We start from the raw sequence: 13,231 nt of genomic DNA, 5'->3' as shown, positions 1-13,231 counted from the left end.
GAACTCTTCCCCACTCCACCCCCTAACTAAGAGCACATTTCGTGATGGGTGGCAAAGCAGTAGGGTTCTCTTTGAAGACATGAATAGCCTATTCCATTTCTTCTCACTTCTCCTATGGGTGATAAGTCTGCAACAAATACAATTTAACAACTAAAATAATGTCTAAATTACTGTTCAGGTTAGTGTTTGTCAAAGATCACCCAGCAGGTCGCCAGTTTTAAACAAAGTGTGAGTGCTAATAATATATTTATAGTTTCATAATTTAAAATCTATTTCTACTTCAGCACTAGTTCATTTACTTCTGAGATGTCTAATGAATGCATGAATGCTGAATCAACAACATATCATTCTTATCATTTATTCTGATGAGATATTTCGTGAATAGGTAGGTTATGGAACTAATGAGGACAGGGTCAAAAATTCAAACATGTTGGCCAATTAGCTTTGCTGTGTTTCAGGGTTCCATGGTCAAAACCAACAACCTTAACCTTAGCTAACAAAAAATACTGATAATGTGAAGCACTGGGGGAATGAATAGATGTAGCATCAAAATCCATGACTATCAGAAAAATATAATAAAAAATAAAAATAGTAATAATAACATCATCATCTTTCTTACTAAGCCTGGCTAGTATGCATCTAGTTCAAATAATCTCTAATCTTTTCAGTCACGGAGGGTTGGTATTATCATCCCTGTTTTACAGATGATGAAAAAGTGAACTCAGAATGATTGTATGAACCAAAGTCACAAAACTAGTAAACAGCAGAGCCTGGGTTCAAACCTTGGTCTGTCTTGATTCCAAAGCTTAGGTTATTTACACAATACCATACTGTTTCTCCAGAGCATGCCTTAGGGACATAGGACAATCAACAAAATGCTCTTATTCAGAACTATGCAGCACAGTCATCACTAACAGCATTCACTACACACATTTAGATGCTATAGCTGAGCAAAAACTTCTTTTAAGTAAAAAAAGCCAAGAAACAAAAGTATTTACGATATAAAGGAAAAAATAACACATTATCACACGGAAAGTAGATTTTAAATGGAAGTGACTCTATTGTTATAATTTTATAAACAAATTTGTAGTGAAAAAATATTTATCTTGCTGATTCATGACTAAAGGTAAAATTAAAACTGACAAAGCAGAGCCAACAGAAACATCAAAAAAGAATAAAGGAAACATTTCCAAAACATCTGAATCTAATATCTTGTAGTCAATAGGGTCTTTAAAGAAATAAAAAATAAACATTTCATTTCTTAACCCTAAAACTCTGCTTTGATCAACATATCAGTTTTCTCTATTATGCTTTCGTCTTTGATTTCTCTAAACTCTCACTCCCTACAGATAGACACATATCAATGCCACTATCAGCATCAATCACCAATGGAAAACTGGTGAGTTTCCACCTTCAAAAAATGCACTTACCAAGTCTTCTGGACCTCACCCTAAACTTTGAGTCAAAAGGTCTGGCTGCAAAAAAAAAAAAAAAAAAAAAAATGGTGGGGGTAGGAGAGTAGGACAAAAAATGCTCTCTAACAGCAGTCTCCAACCTTTTTGGCACCAGGGACCAGTGCTCCAATGAGAATCTAATGCCTGCACTGGGGAGAGGCTGCAAATACAGATGAAACTTTGCTCGTCCACAGCTCACCTCCTGCTGAGCGGCCCTGTTCCTAACAGGCCATAGATGGGTACTGGTCAGCGGCCCAAGGGTTGGGGACCCATGCTCTATAAAATTCTGTCAGTAGTCAATATATAAATAATAAACACAGATAATTGTTCTGCCACAAGCTACAAAGTGCAGACAGAACACTGCATTCTTACTACAGGTTTTAAATGAAGCACCAGTCCAACATCACATCCCAACAATCTTCACAACAGCATTTTGGAAATCTCTAAAAATGAAAAACAGCATAATAGGATCTTTACATAAAATACAACACCTTAAAAAATAACAAAAACCCTAAAATCTGAGAACTTGTTTATAGTATTTGAAGTTTACGGGTTAAAGATAACTACTCTCATTTTATAAACAAACAAAAAAGTAGTATCAAAAAATACTTTACCTAAAATGATCATCTTTTTGTCATTATCGTAGTCATCAATTACAATAGCAACAGAATAATGAGCACTTAACTCCAGGCACTACTAAGCTCTTTATAGTCACATCTCGTTTCATCTCTATAGACACCTTGTGAAGTAAATGTTATTATCTCTATTCTAGAGATTAGTACAGGTCTTAGAAAGATCAACTACTTAGCCAAGTCATAAACTAGAAGTCACATCACCAGGGTCTGAACAACTGTACTGCCATCCTGTTTTCTGAACTATATTCAAGTATCTTCCAACCAATGATTTCAGAATAAATACAAGTTGATTACCTATTTATCACTCCTCCAAACCATAAAAAATTGATTGTAAAATCCCCATTCTCTACAAGGAGAAGAAAAATAAGACAAAAAGCCACCTGCTTAGAGTCTCAGAGCTTAATTGCCAGAAAAGAAGACTGAATACTGGCTATATTCTGAATTCTCACTCTGAGGAAAAACCGGCTCCTTGCACATATACCTAGGACAAGTGAAAATAACCGCAATATTTCAGCTAATACACACACTCTGTTAACGGGATTGTGTTAGAAGCAGAGCTAGGTTCAGCAGGAGTAGTATCGGAAAGGAGGGGAAAGACACAGGACCTACTGGAGACAGGCATTAGTTTAGCACCATATCTCAGGTACTTGTACCTGTGTAGCACAGAAGAAAGGTTATAACAAAGCAAGAGGAGTAGACAGCTGTGTCTGTGTCAGGAGAAGGGAAGTGTACAAATTCTGGTGGACCTTAGAATCCAGATGAAGTTTAATATTGACTCCACAGGTGAAAGGGCCCTGATATGACCTCTTCATCAGGAACATGGCATACGAACATCTGCATGGCCCCATATTCGTTTCCAAAGACGCTTTCCTCCTATCAACTCATTTTACCCTCGTAAAGATCATGACCATGCTTATGATCAAGTCTACAACGACATAAACGTGCTTTTAAAATTCAACTGACCTGGACTTAAGACAGAATAATCAGGTTGTATGTGAAACATGCTTTCTCACATATATCACGTCTACTGAAGCCCACGACACTGGAAGGCAGACAGGCCAAAGACTATTATCCCCATTTTTCATAAAGGGAAGCCCCAGGGTGCGGTACACTGGCTACAAAAGATCACAGGTCCAGCAAGTGGAAGCCCTGAGGCGCCTCTCCACAGACTTCAGACTTAAAATCCTAGGATTCTTTCTTTATTCAACTCCGAGAGGCGGCTTTTATTGATAAGAAAAACTTTAATAATCGGAGTTGGGGTTTTCCGAGGGCGTCCCGAGAAAACCAGGAAGTCCGCCCTCCCACACAGACTGCTCACTCCCAGCCCATAGCCCCGGGCTCCTGGGCAGCGGAGCGGACTCATTCGAGAGGCTCGCGGCCTGGACATCGCCCACAGCCCCGCGGTCATCTCAGGGCGCCGCTGCGGCCCACAGCCCCCTAGGTCACCACGGATCCGCTCAGTACCTGTTGAAACCTGGGAAAGGGATGTTCCCACCGCAGTGATTATTTGGAGCAAGGGCTCACAGTGGGCACGCAGCCCCTGGGAAGGCCAGGGTGCCTCAGGAGGGTCCTCCGCAACCCAGAGCCCGCGGGGGTCGAAGGACGGGAGCTTCCCAATACCCTCAGCCTCAGGCGGGGGCCTGCCCCGCGCGTCACGTGAAGAAAAAAATACCGGTAACAAAAGAGTTAAGTCTCGTCCCAAGTGTGAGGGGGTAAGCGGACTTGACAAGCCCAAACTTGGGATACAGAGGGAAGGAGCGAAGGAGGCGCAGGGACGTGGGGCTGCTAGTTACCAGGGGCGCCGTCGCTCTCCGCTTCCGCCGCCTCCTCGAAGGTCTTGCTCTTCCGCTTGTGCCGCTGGGGCGCGCGCCAGGGCTCGACTCCGCCCCCCAGCGCCGCGGGGCCTTCTGGGGGCTGTAGTCTCCGCGAGACCAGGGCCGTGCGGGTAGTCTCCTGGTCACGTGGAGGAGGGAGCTGGTAAAATGATACGTGCGGGGGCTGTTTACGCTCTGGTATGCTCCACCCTTCCTTCTTACGCTCAGTTAAAAACGTGCTCTGATCTCTTCATGTCCTATTCAATCTTAACATCCCTCTTGTTCACAGCCAAGTGTCTTGATAAAGGTAGTCTAAACTCTCTGTCTCCACTTCCTCTGTGCTGCCGCTTATGCTGCCACGGATAATATCCTTGTTGCCATCAATGTCCTTGTTGTCAAACTCTTGGAGGTATTTTCAGGTCCTCTAACTTAAGCTTTAGGCACCATTTTACACTGTTGGATAGTCTATCACTTATTTTCTGACACTAGTCAGGTTTTCCTTACTCTCAGGTCGTTCTTCTCAGTCTCCTTCAAGAATCATTTTTCCAATGTTAAGTTAGAGTGGGAGGGGAGCCCCCGCCCCTTCTCTCTTGAGCTCATTGTATTCCCAACTTCACTGACTGACTCCTCCTCATCCATGTCCCACAGGCACCTCGAATATGGCAACTTGAAAAGTGAACTACCTCCTCCTTCGTATTCACTAATAATCACTCCAATCCTCAACCTAAATTCCTCCCTCTCATTTGCTCTTCCACCCATGCCCAAATAGCCAACAAATCTTGTAGAATCTATCTCCCAAGTATCTCTTGAATCTCTTCCCTCTTCATAATCCATTGCCAGTGATTTCACTCAGACCTACATCATTTCTTACCTCATTACAGGATGGGCTTCCTTACTGGTCTCAGCACCTTTGCACCTCTATGGAATCTTCCATACTACCATCAGGCCCATTTATGCAAAGGGAAAATTTAGTTATGCCACACTTTTGGTAAAATCCTTTAAAAGATCCACTTGACTGAGTTTGGGAAGAGGAATGGAGATGAATGCTTTAGGTGGCTTTTGCAAGATGTGGAAGCCAGCTCCCATGTTATCCCCCTCCCACCTCTCATATTGTGGTTGAGAGGTTCTGAGAAAAATTTATAGCAGATCTTATTGCAGGGTATGTGGGCATGGGCATTTTTTTTAAAGTTCGCCAGGTGATTTATCATTCAACAAGGCTGTATTTTGTTGCCTACTTTATGTATCAGGCATTCTGCTGGATACTGAGAAAATGATAGTAAACAAGACAATCCTTGCCCTTGTGGAGTTTACAGTCTCTTGGAAGAGACATATTAATCAAATGATTCCATACCAAGAAACAACAAAACCCCCACAGTTACCAGCTGTGATAAGAATGAGATAGGAGAAGTAATCAGTCTCTTTCCCTCTGCCACCTGCCCTAGCCCAGTTTATGTTCTCAGCCTATCAAACACAGCCTGTCAGGAGCTAATCTCCATGTACTTCCTGCCTTATACATCTAGATATAACAAATTCCTGTGCTGCATTCACTCTCTCACTTTCGCACACACTGTCTGGAAAACCCCTTTTTCCATTAACTAACTTCTACCATATGTTATTCTCTTCTGTTGGATTCAAAGCAAACCTAGTAAAACACCAGCTACCTGGAAAGATTTTCTGAGGATTGCACTGAGTCAGGTGATAACTCCCAGCCAACCAAAGATGAACTGAGTAGGGGAGCCAAGAACAGTTAAATGTGGGCTACTGAGAACAGGGCTATGTTAACCAGTTTAGAACTATAGAACCTGAGCCAACATACACAACCTCTAAAAATAGATCAAGTATCACCTTCTCCAAGAAGACTTTGCTCAGGATGAACTACTGCCTCTCTTCTGGGTATTCATTGCACCCATGCTGAACTCTCTTCCAGTGACTTACTAGAGCCAGCCATTCCAGCTTTAAAGAACCAACTGTTAAACACTCAGGAATTTTTCAAGTCAGTTCTTAAACTACTGGTAGCTTAAAATCAACTGTGATGGGAATATTTACACTACTATGGAAATCGGCAAATGACAAATCAGGGCCTTTTTTATTTTATTTTATTTTTGAGAGTAAGTTTACCAGGGTACCACTGCTTTTGTCATACTACGATCTCTACATCACATTGTGGCATTACTCTTCTATTACATGAATTCCTTGTAATGACTTGATTTAGTAAATATTTATTGATATTTATTACTATGCACCAGAGACTAGCAAGATACTGAAGATGTATACAGTAGAATACAAAAAAGCATTGTCCCTACTGTTATGGAGCTTACAATCTAACAGATATGACAGAAAATAAACAAAGAACTCCGTACTTACAAAATGAGTGTGGTCGTTTGTGATAGAACAACCTGGCAATGGGTGGTGATGGACACCACTTTAAAAGGGTGGTCCAGGAAGGCTTCTTCTGGGGAGATGACCTTCCCGCTGAGCACAAAAAGATGAGAAATAGTCAAGAGAAGAACCAGGGAAAAGTATTCCAGTCAAAGGGATCAGACTATACAAAGAAAGCTAAGCCGTTTGAAGGGCAGAATGGTCAGTTTTACTGGGATGGTATGATTATTAATTTCATATATTAGTTCAACGGGGCCACAGGGTGCCCAGATTAAACATTATTTCTAGGTATGTCTTTGAAGATGTTTCCAGATGAGATTAACATTTGAATTGGTGGATTCAATAAAGTACTGTTGACCCTTGAATAATGCAGAGGTTAGGGGCACCAACCCCCTACCCCATGCAATGGAAAATCCACATATAACTTTTGACATCCTCCTAAAAACTTAACTACAGTCATCTCCCTGGGCATCCACAAAGGATTGGTTCCAGGACCTCCTGCAGATACCAAAACCCATGCATGCTCAAGCCACTTATATAAACAGTGTATATAGTCAGCCCCAAGCAGATTCCCAACCACTGATTGAAAATGTTGATTTTGATCTGTAGTTGCTTGAATCTGCAGACACAAAACCCGGGAATAAGGATGGCAGACTATATTTTAAAAAACTCATGCATAAATGGACCTGCACAGTTCAAACCCATGTTGTTCAATGGTCAACTGTAGATTGCTCCCCACTCTGCTGTAGGTGTGCATCATTCAATCCTTTGTGTGCCTGCAAAGAATAAAAATCAAGGGAAGGGAGGAGTCAGTCCCTTCTTCTTTGTCTGTATGAGCTGGGACGTTGGTCTGTCTTCTGCCCTTGGACTGGGACTTACCCCATTGGCTCACCTGGTTCTCAGGCCTTTAAACTCATCTGGAAATACACCACTGACTTTCCTGTGCTTCCGGCTTGCAGATAGCAGATTATGGGACTTCTCAGCCTTCATAACTGCATGAGCAGATTCCTCACAATAATCTCCTTTTATATATACATAAACACATACATACATACATATAATGTACATCTTGTATGTACACATATATAGAATATATCCTGTTTAGATTTAAATACATAGGATGCACACACATATATGTAGGAGATTTTATATATATATTTATATATATATATATATCCTATGGGTCTGTTTCTCTGGAGAATCTTAATACAGATGGCAAGAGTATGAACCAAGCGATCCAGATGAACGATGAAGTAACTAGGGCCAGGTGGACATGGCCTTAACATCATGGTGAGGACCCTGGGTTAAATTATAGCCACCAAGGGGGTTGGTGTTATCTGCTTCACTTTTTCATAAATCACTCTTGCTTTTGTTTGGAAGGCCAAAGTAGAAGTGGGAGCCCGTTTGTTGCAATAGTATAGGTAAGAAATAACGAAACACAGTGTTAGCACTGAAACAAAGTGGGTAGATTTGACAGAGATTTCACAGGTTATGTCAACAGGACTTGCTAATGATTGAATGTAGGGGAGAATGGACTGGTTAAGGAAAGAAGATGCAAGGGCAGATATTATTTATATTCATCTGCATATCTTCAGCCCCTAGAATAGGGCCTGGCACATAGTCGATGCTCAATAACTGTATTTAGTGAATGTATCCATTCAGTGTGCTAAACTCTGTGCCCTATCACTGTTACCTTGCTTCATTCATACAGGGCCTCCACTAGTCCATGTAGTTCTTTTGTGGAAATTAAGAAAAAGTACCTCCTACTGCAGGTGGGCATGGCCCATCACCAGGGTGTACAGATTGATGAACAAACATAGGCTACGTTTCAGCCCCCATTCACCCTCTCAGCTGACACCCTCATGCATTGCACAATCTGTATAACTACATACAGCAGCCTGGCTTAAACATCCCTGGTAGATGGTGTTGTGGCATTAAACCTAGTATGTGTGGGGAAATTTTGAGGTCCAGGGAAAGGAAGCTGCCTGCCCGGGGTCACTGGAGCTGCTGCTGTGACTGAGATTCAAACTTTTGTCCTCTGAATCCCTGTGGGCTCTTTAGCCTTGGAGCCACACTGTCTCTCCCAAATCACTCAGCCAGTCAATAAAAAGCTAAATTCAAAATGGTGACTCTGCTTCCTTAAGTTTCTCATCTGTCTCAGTTACTATTGTTAGAGTGTTTCACATTTACATAGTATCCAATATGTGCTCAGTCTCTTACAAAATACAATAAAGGAACATGAAACTAAAGGATCTTCTCTCTTTCTCTCTTTATTTTTAACAGTATAAATAAGGAATGGCTGGTTTAAAGGGCCCTTAGCTCTTAGATAAAAAATGAACTGTGGTATATTGGTTTAAGGTGATGCAATAAGCAATATGGAAAATAAAAGAATACTCCTGTGCAGACTGTTTTTCCTTCACATCCTCTACCAGAAGAGAAAGGGATATCGGAGCAGCTTGCTTCAGAAATGTAAACTAGGAAGAGGATCAAGATTGGGGGTCAAGGACAGAAAGAAGAGAAAGAAATGCCCTAGAGGAGGAAAAGAAGTCTCCTTTTAATAAACAGTAGCATTTAACATTTAACAAGAGCTTACTGTGTGCCAGGAGCTGCACTAAGCCCTTTGCATGCCCTATCTGAGTCAATCCTTCCACAATTCTACAAGGTACAATCTATCATTACTATCATTTTACACTGGAGGAAGCTGAGGCCCAAGGCTATGCAGCTAAAAAGTGACAAACCTGAGATTTGAACCAAGACAGTCTAGCACTGTCTTAGAGTCTGAGCTCTCAGCCACTAAGTTATACCGCCTCTCATTTGATGTTCCTGATGCCAGGACCTCTTAATAGTGTGACCCTTTGGAGTCCTAGGATAATTAACAGAGGATATCTGGTTCTTAGACTCTTAGGGATTCCATGTCACCTTTCTGCTCAATGATTGGGCAATGGTCATCTCTAGCCTAGCTTCAAACCAAACCATTTTGAACAAGGCATATATAAGAGAAAAATCCTGCTGGGGGACAATTTACAATTTCCTCAGAGTTTTATTATCCTCCCAATATAATACCATAGTTACTTGGATGGAATGGAATATGGAGAAAAAAATGTTACCGAGAAAGGGGGACTAAACAAGCCTGCCCCTTGGAAATGTGAGCCCTGATTAGTTCCTTCTAACTTGAGATTTCTTTTCTTTTGTGACTTTTAGCCAACAAGTGCAGAAGAATACAAATTGTATTGAGCATTAGGGTGCTTGGATTCTTACCTCATGAAGTGCTACCACCTAGAATTGTAGGGGTCTTAGGCATTAACTAGAGGAAATATAAGACTTTTAAGACAATAGAAGGGCAAGGTATCAATGGACAGACAGCTCACAAGGAAAAGCAGGACAGAGAACTCTGACAAGAGGCAATGACTCCAGACCCCCAAGCTTCAGTTAGAGGCCCAGAAGACTCTCCTAACTCTAATTAAAGCTACCTTGAAGAGGGCATGGCCACAACTATTGTTTTGGTTGACTCTCTGGGCTGTGAGATCACAGCATATGATGCTCTTCTCCAGCTATGAGCTGTGCCAGCACCCACCCCCCACCCCCCCGCACACACATACTCTCCTTAATTAGCTTTTTCCTACACCAAGGCTACTCTATCCACCTCTTGACCTCAAGGCTTGTACGGCTAAACTATTCAATACCACAATGCCTACTTAAAGGGACGGGCTTGGTAATATCATGCCCACGGTCATCATGATCTGAGGACAACTTGACTCCTCAGAGTAGGAACTGAGAAATAGTCTAATAACTTCTGCCACTTAGAATCTCACAGCTCAGCTCCGACTGAACCAAATATTTAGAGCTGGGCTTTTGTGTTCCAACATGGCATCATCTATGCCTTGACTTTAACGTCCTCAACACCTACCTCAGGATGTGTAGCAAGCAACACCTCTCACGCCAAGGTGCCATCAGGAGCCTCTGGCTGTGTGCTAAGTGCCAACCTAGAAGGCAAGGTGGTATATGCAAGAGAGCGAACTCGAGACCAGAACCCAGAAAGTTTCTACTATTATAAAACATAAAACCTTGGATGTTCCACTAAACCTCAGATTCCTCATCTGTAAAATGGAGACCCACCAAGCCACCTACCTTACTGGGTAGTCATGAGGATTAAGTCATATAAGAGATGAGATGTGATTTGGTAAATTGTAAAGGGATAACATGGAAAAGGGGCATATGCATTGCACAAAGATGTGCTCATAAGGGACAAAGATGAATAGAGAACAAATAAACTTTTTAAATTGCAAGGCTAATTCTTTTTCCCCTTAGGAGAGTGGTAGAGGCAGTGACCCTTCTTCAAAGTTTCCTTCCCAGTACATAATCCCTGAGTTCCAGACTGTGTCCCACATCCTTGTAGCACTCAAAAAGTCATGATCCCTTATCCACAGCACCTAGCAGAGTGCTATGCATATAGTAGAAAATCGAAAAATATTTGTTAAACAATCGTCTCTTCTACCAACAATAGAACATCAAGAATTTGGCTAGACATGTCACAAAGTTCTCCATTTTCAATGACACCCTCAAATTTATAACCCAGTCCCTTATCTAGTGCAGGGGGGCCCTAAATCATCAGCCCATCTAATTTGAAGAAATTCACAAAGCCCAGCTCAAGGCAAACAGAACTTGTTTCCCTCCATACTGCCATATTATTTCACACCTTAATTCCTTTGTACATGTTGTCCTCTCTCCCTGGAATGTCCTTTTTCTCCTTCCTCCACCTCCATCAGGATCCAATTTATGTCACCTCCACAAAATGCCCCCAACTTTCCTAGATTAACAGATCATTTCTACCTCTTCCTCTCAATGAGCTCTCATCATCCTTGGTTATAGGGCTCCCACCAAATCATCAATAGTTATGTGTGTCTGCACTCTACCAGAGTGAGTATTGTAACGAGGCACAATGGTACACAGGACCCACGGTACACAGGACCCACACTTATTTATTGATGAACTAGTCTTCTCTCTGTCCTTTTAGGGAATGCCATTATTGGGGGCCAAGTGTAAAATCGGAGGAAATCAAATAGCCAATAACTTTAGTTTACACGCTTATTCCTCAAGAACACATTTGCAGACTGTTCCCCCTACCCCCCGCTTCCTTTACCTGCAGAAATAATCTTGCAAAGCATATGATGAATTGCCCTGGGCATTACCAGAACTTCACCGAGTTATTCCACTTGAACGGTCTCTCTACGCACCCTTAAGTTGGTTCATAACAATTAAAGATCTGAAGCTGAATAGCTTGAGTTTAAATCCTAGCTCTACTAATAACTAACTGTGCAACTTTAAGGAAGTTACTTTATCTTTTTGTGCCTCAGTTTTCTGATGCATAAAATAATAACAGTAGTGACACCACAGAGGTGGGCAAGGGTTGTGAGAACTAAATGATACATTTTATATAAAGTGCCCAACTCCAAGCGAACAATAAGCATTCCATAATGGTAGCTGGTTTGTAAGTAGTACAATCTTAATGATGACAAATTCATTCTTTTTAAATCTTCAGAAGGCTGGGTTTGTTCCAGGACATCCTTGGCAGGGAGGGGGTGCTGGGGCCACTTTGGAGTTCTGTCTGGTGGCTCAGACAACTGGTGTCATCGACCTTTGGTTCTAATCTGGATCCATAGCTCAACAGCTGTGGTCCTTGCCTAAATAGCTTATTTTCCCAAAGTCTGATGTCCCCGGTAGGGCCAGCAGTACTGAGCTGTCTCACAAGGGGGTGCCGGAAAGATCAATTCGTGTTAGCAAAGTGCTTTGGAAATGTAACATGCTAAATATTAATGGGTCTCTCTGAGTGTCGGGAAATGTGCAATCTGAACTCTGCTCAGGGCAAGCTGAAGGTGGGGAGAGCAATTCTGGGCAGCCTGATTGCCACATCCTTTGTCTAATTGGGAGGTGGCGCTGACGAAGGAGGAGTGAGTGTGTCGATCATCTGGGGGCTGGGCAGGGCTGCGGGATGACAGCCCTGGGAGGAAGAATGCTTTGAGGAAGCCCCTAATCCACAAATAGACAGAAGCCTGAGGTAGGTTTCGGGTGAACCCAGAAAAGTCATGGAACTTTCTTTAGAAAAAGCAAATACAAGTTCACTGCTTGCTGTTCTCTCTCTCATTCCTGGATTCTGCAGATGACAGCAATGTGAGAATGTCAGCCATCTGAGTTCTCAACCTCTCAAACCACATGCATAGGGTACTAAGTAGAAAATTTTTAACTCTAGTTAGAACTCTCAATTCAAAATCTTTAGTGTGGCCAGACATTAGGAACCCTCTCTGTGCTGTTGCTGAACAGCCCTGTAGTAAAGCATCCCTTAGGACACTGCTTGACTGTCACCTCTTCCAGGAAGACTTCTTGGACCCAACCTTGTTGAGATGAGAGCTCTTCTTTGAGGCTTCTGTAGTGCTCTGTGCTTGTTCCTATAAGGGCATGTAACAGACACCGTCTGTCAGTGCCCTGCCCGCATGTTCCTGGCACAATCATTTCCTATACACCTATCGCTTTCTACTGCTTATGGCCACACATGTGCTCAGCCAGTGGTCAGGGTAGGCCAGAAGATGAGAGTTAATGGGCAACTTTCAGATTGTTACCCTCAGATGGGACAGCACCCAGACAGCTTCTACACTAGCTCTGAGAAATCCCCAATGGGACTGAGATCCAGTTGCTCATAGCAGTAACCTGCTCATTAACACATTCTGTTTGGGTTTCTTTTCCTTCTCTGTCTCAGCCTCTCACTCTTCTCCTGGCACTTCCTGGGATCACTGCCTGGGGACTACTTCTAAGGCACCCAACCCAAGACACTACACTTACACTGCTTTATGAGAGTTATCTGTTTGTGCCTCTCATTCTCACTAGACATAAGTGACTTAAAGGAAGAGACTGCGTCTACTTCATCTTTTTATCTTCCATGTTTTGTATCATGCCT

The 13,231-nt window shown here is 42.4% G+C and overlaps 1 protein-coding gene across 5 annotated transcripts in view; it reads right to left on the bottom strand.

Annotated features, from left to right (window-relative positions):
• Positions 1-3,937, bottom strand: part of R3HCC1L (R3H domain and coiled-coil containing 1 like) — a 67,747-nt gene extending 63,810 nt beyond the window's left edge. For 3 of the 5 annotated variants that reach the window (XM_016164190.2, XM_016164191.2, XM_016164194.2), the window contains exon 1: positions 3,554-3,927. The gene's annotated coding sequence lies outside the window, so the exon portion shown is untranslated. Of the gene's footprint in view, positions 1-3,553 lie in introns of all 5 variants that reach the window. The other 2 variants (XM_016164192.2, XM_016164197.2) reach the window with 2 other exon arrangements.
• Between the last annotated feature and the right edge of the window lie 9,294 nt (positions 3,938-13,231).

The sequence above is a fragment of the Rousettus aegyptiacus genome, unplaced genomic scaffold, assembly GCF_014176215.1.
Source record: "Rousettus aegyptiacus isolate mRouAeg1 unplaced genomic scaffold, mRouAeg1.p scaffold_m13_p_6, whole genome shotgun sequence".
Lineage (NCBI taxonomy): Eukaryota > Metazoa > Chordata > Mammalia > Chiroptera > Pteropodidae > Rousettus > Rousettus aegyptiacus.
Note: the sequence above shows the minus strand (reverse complement) of the source record. Positions and strands in the feature narration are given on the sequence as shown.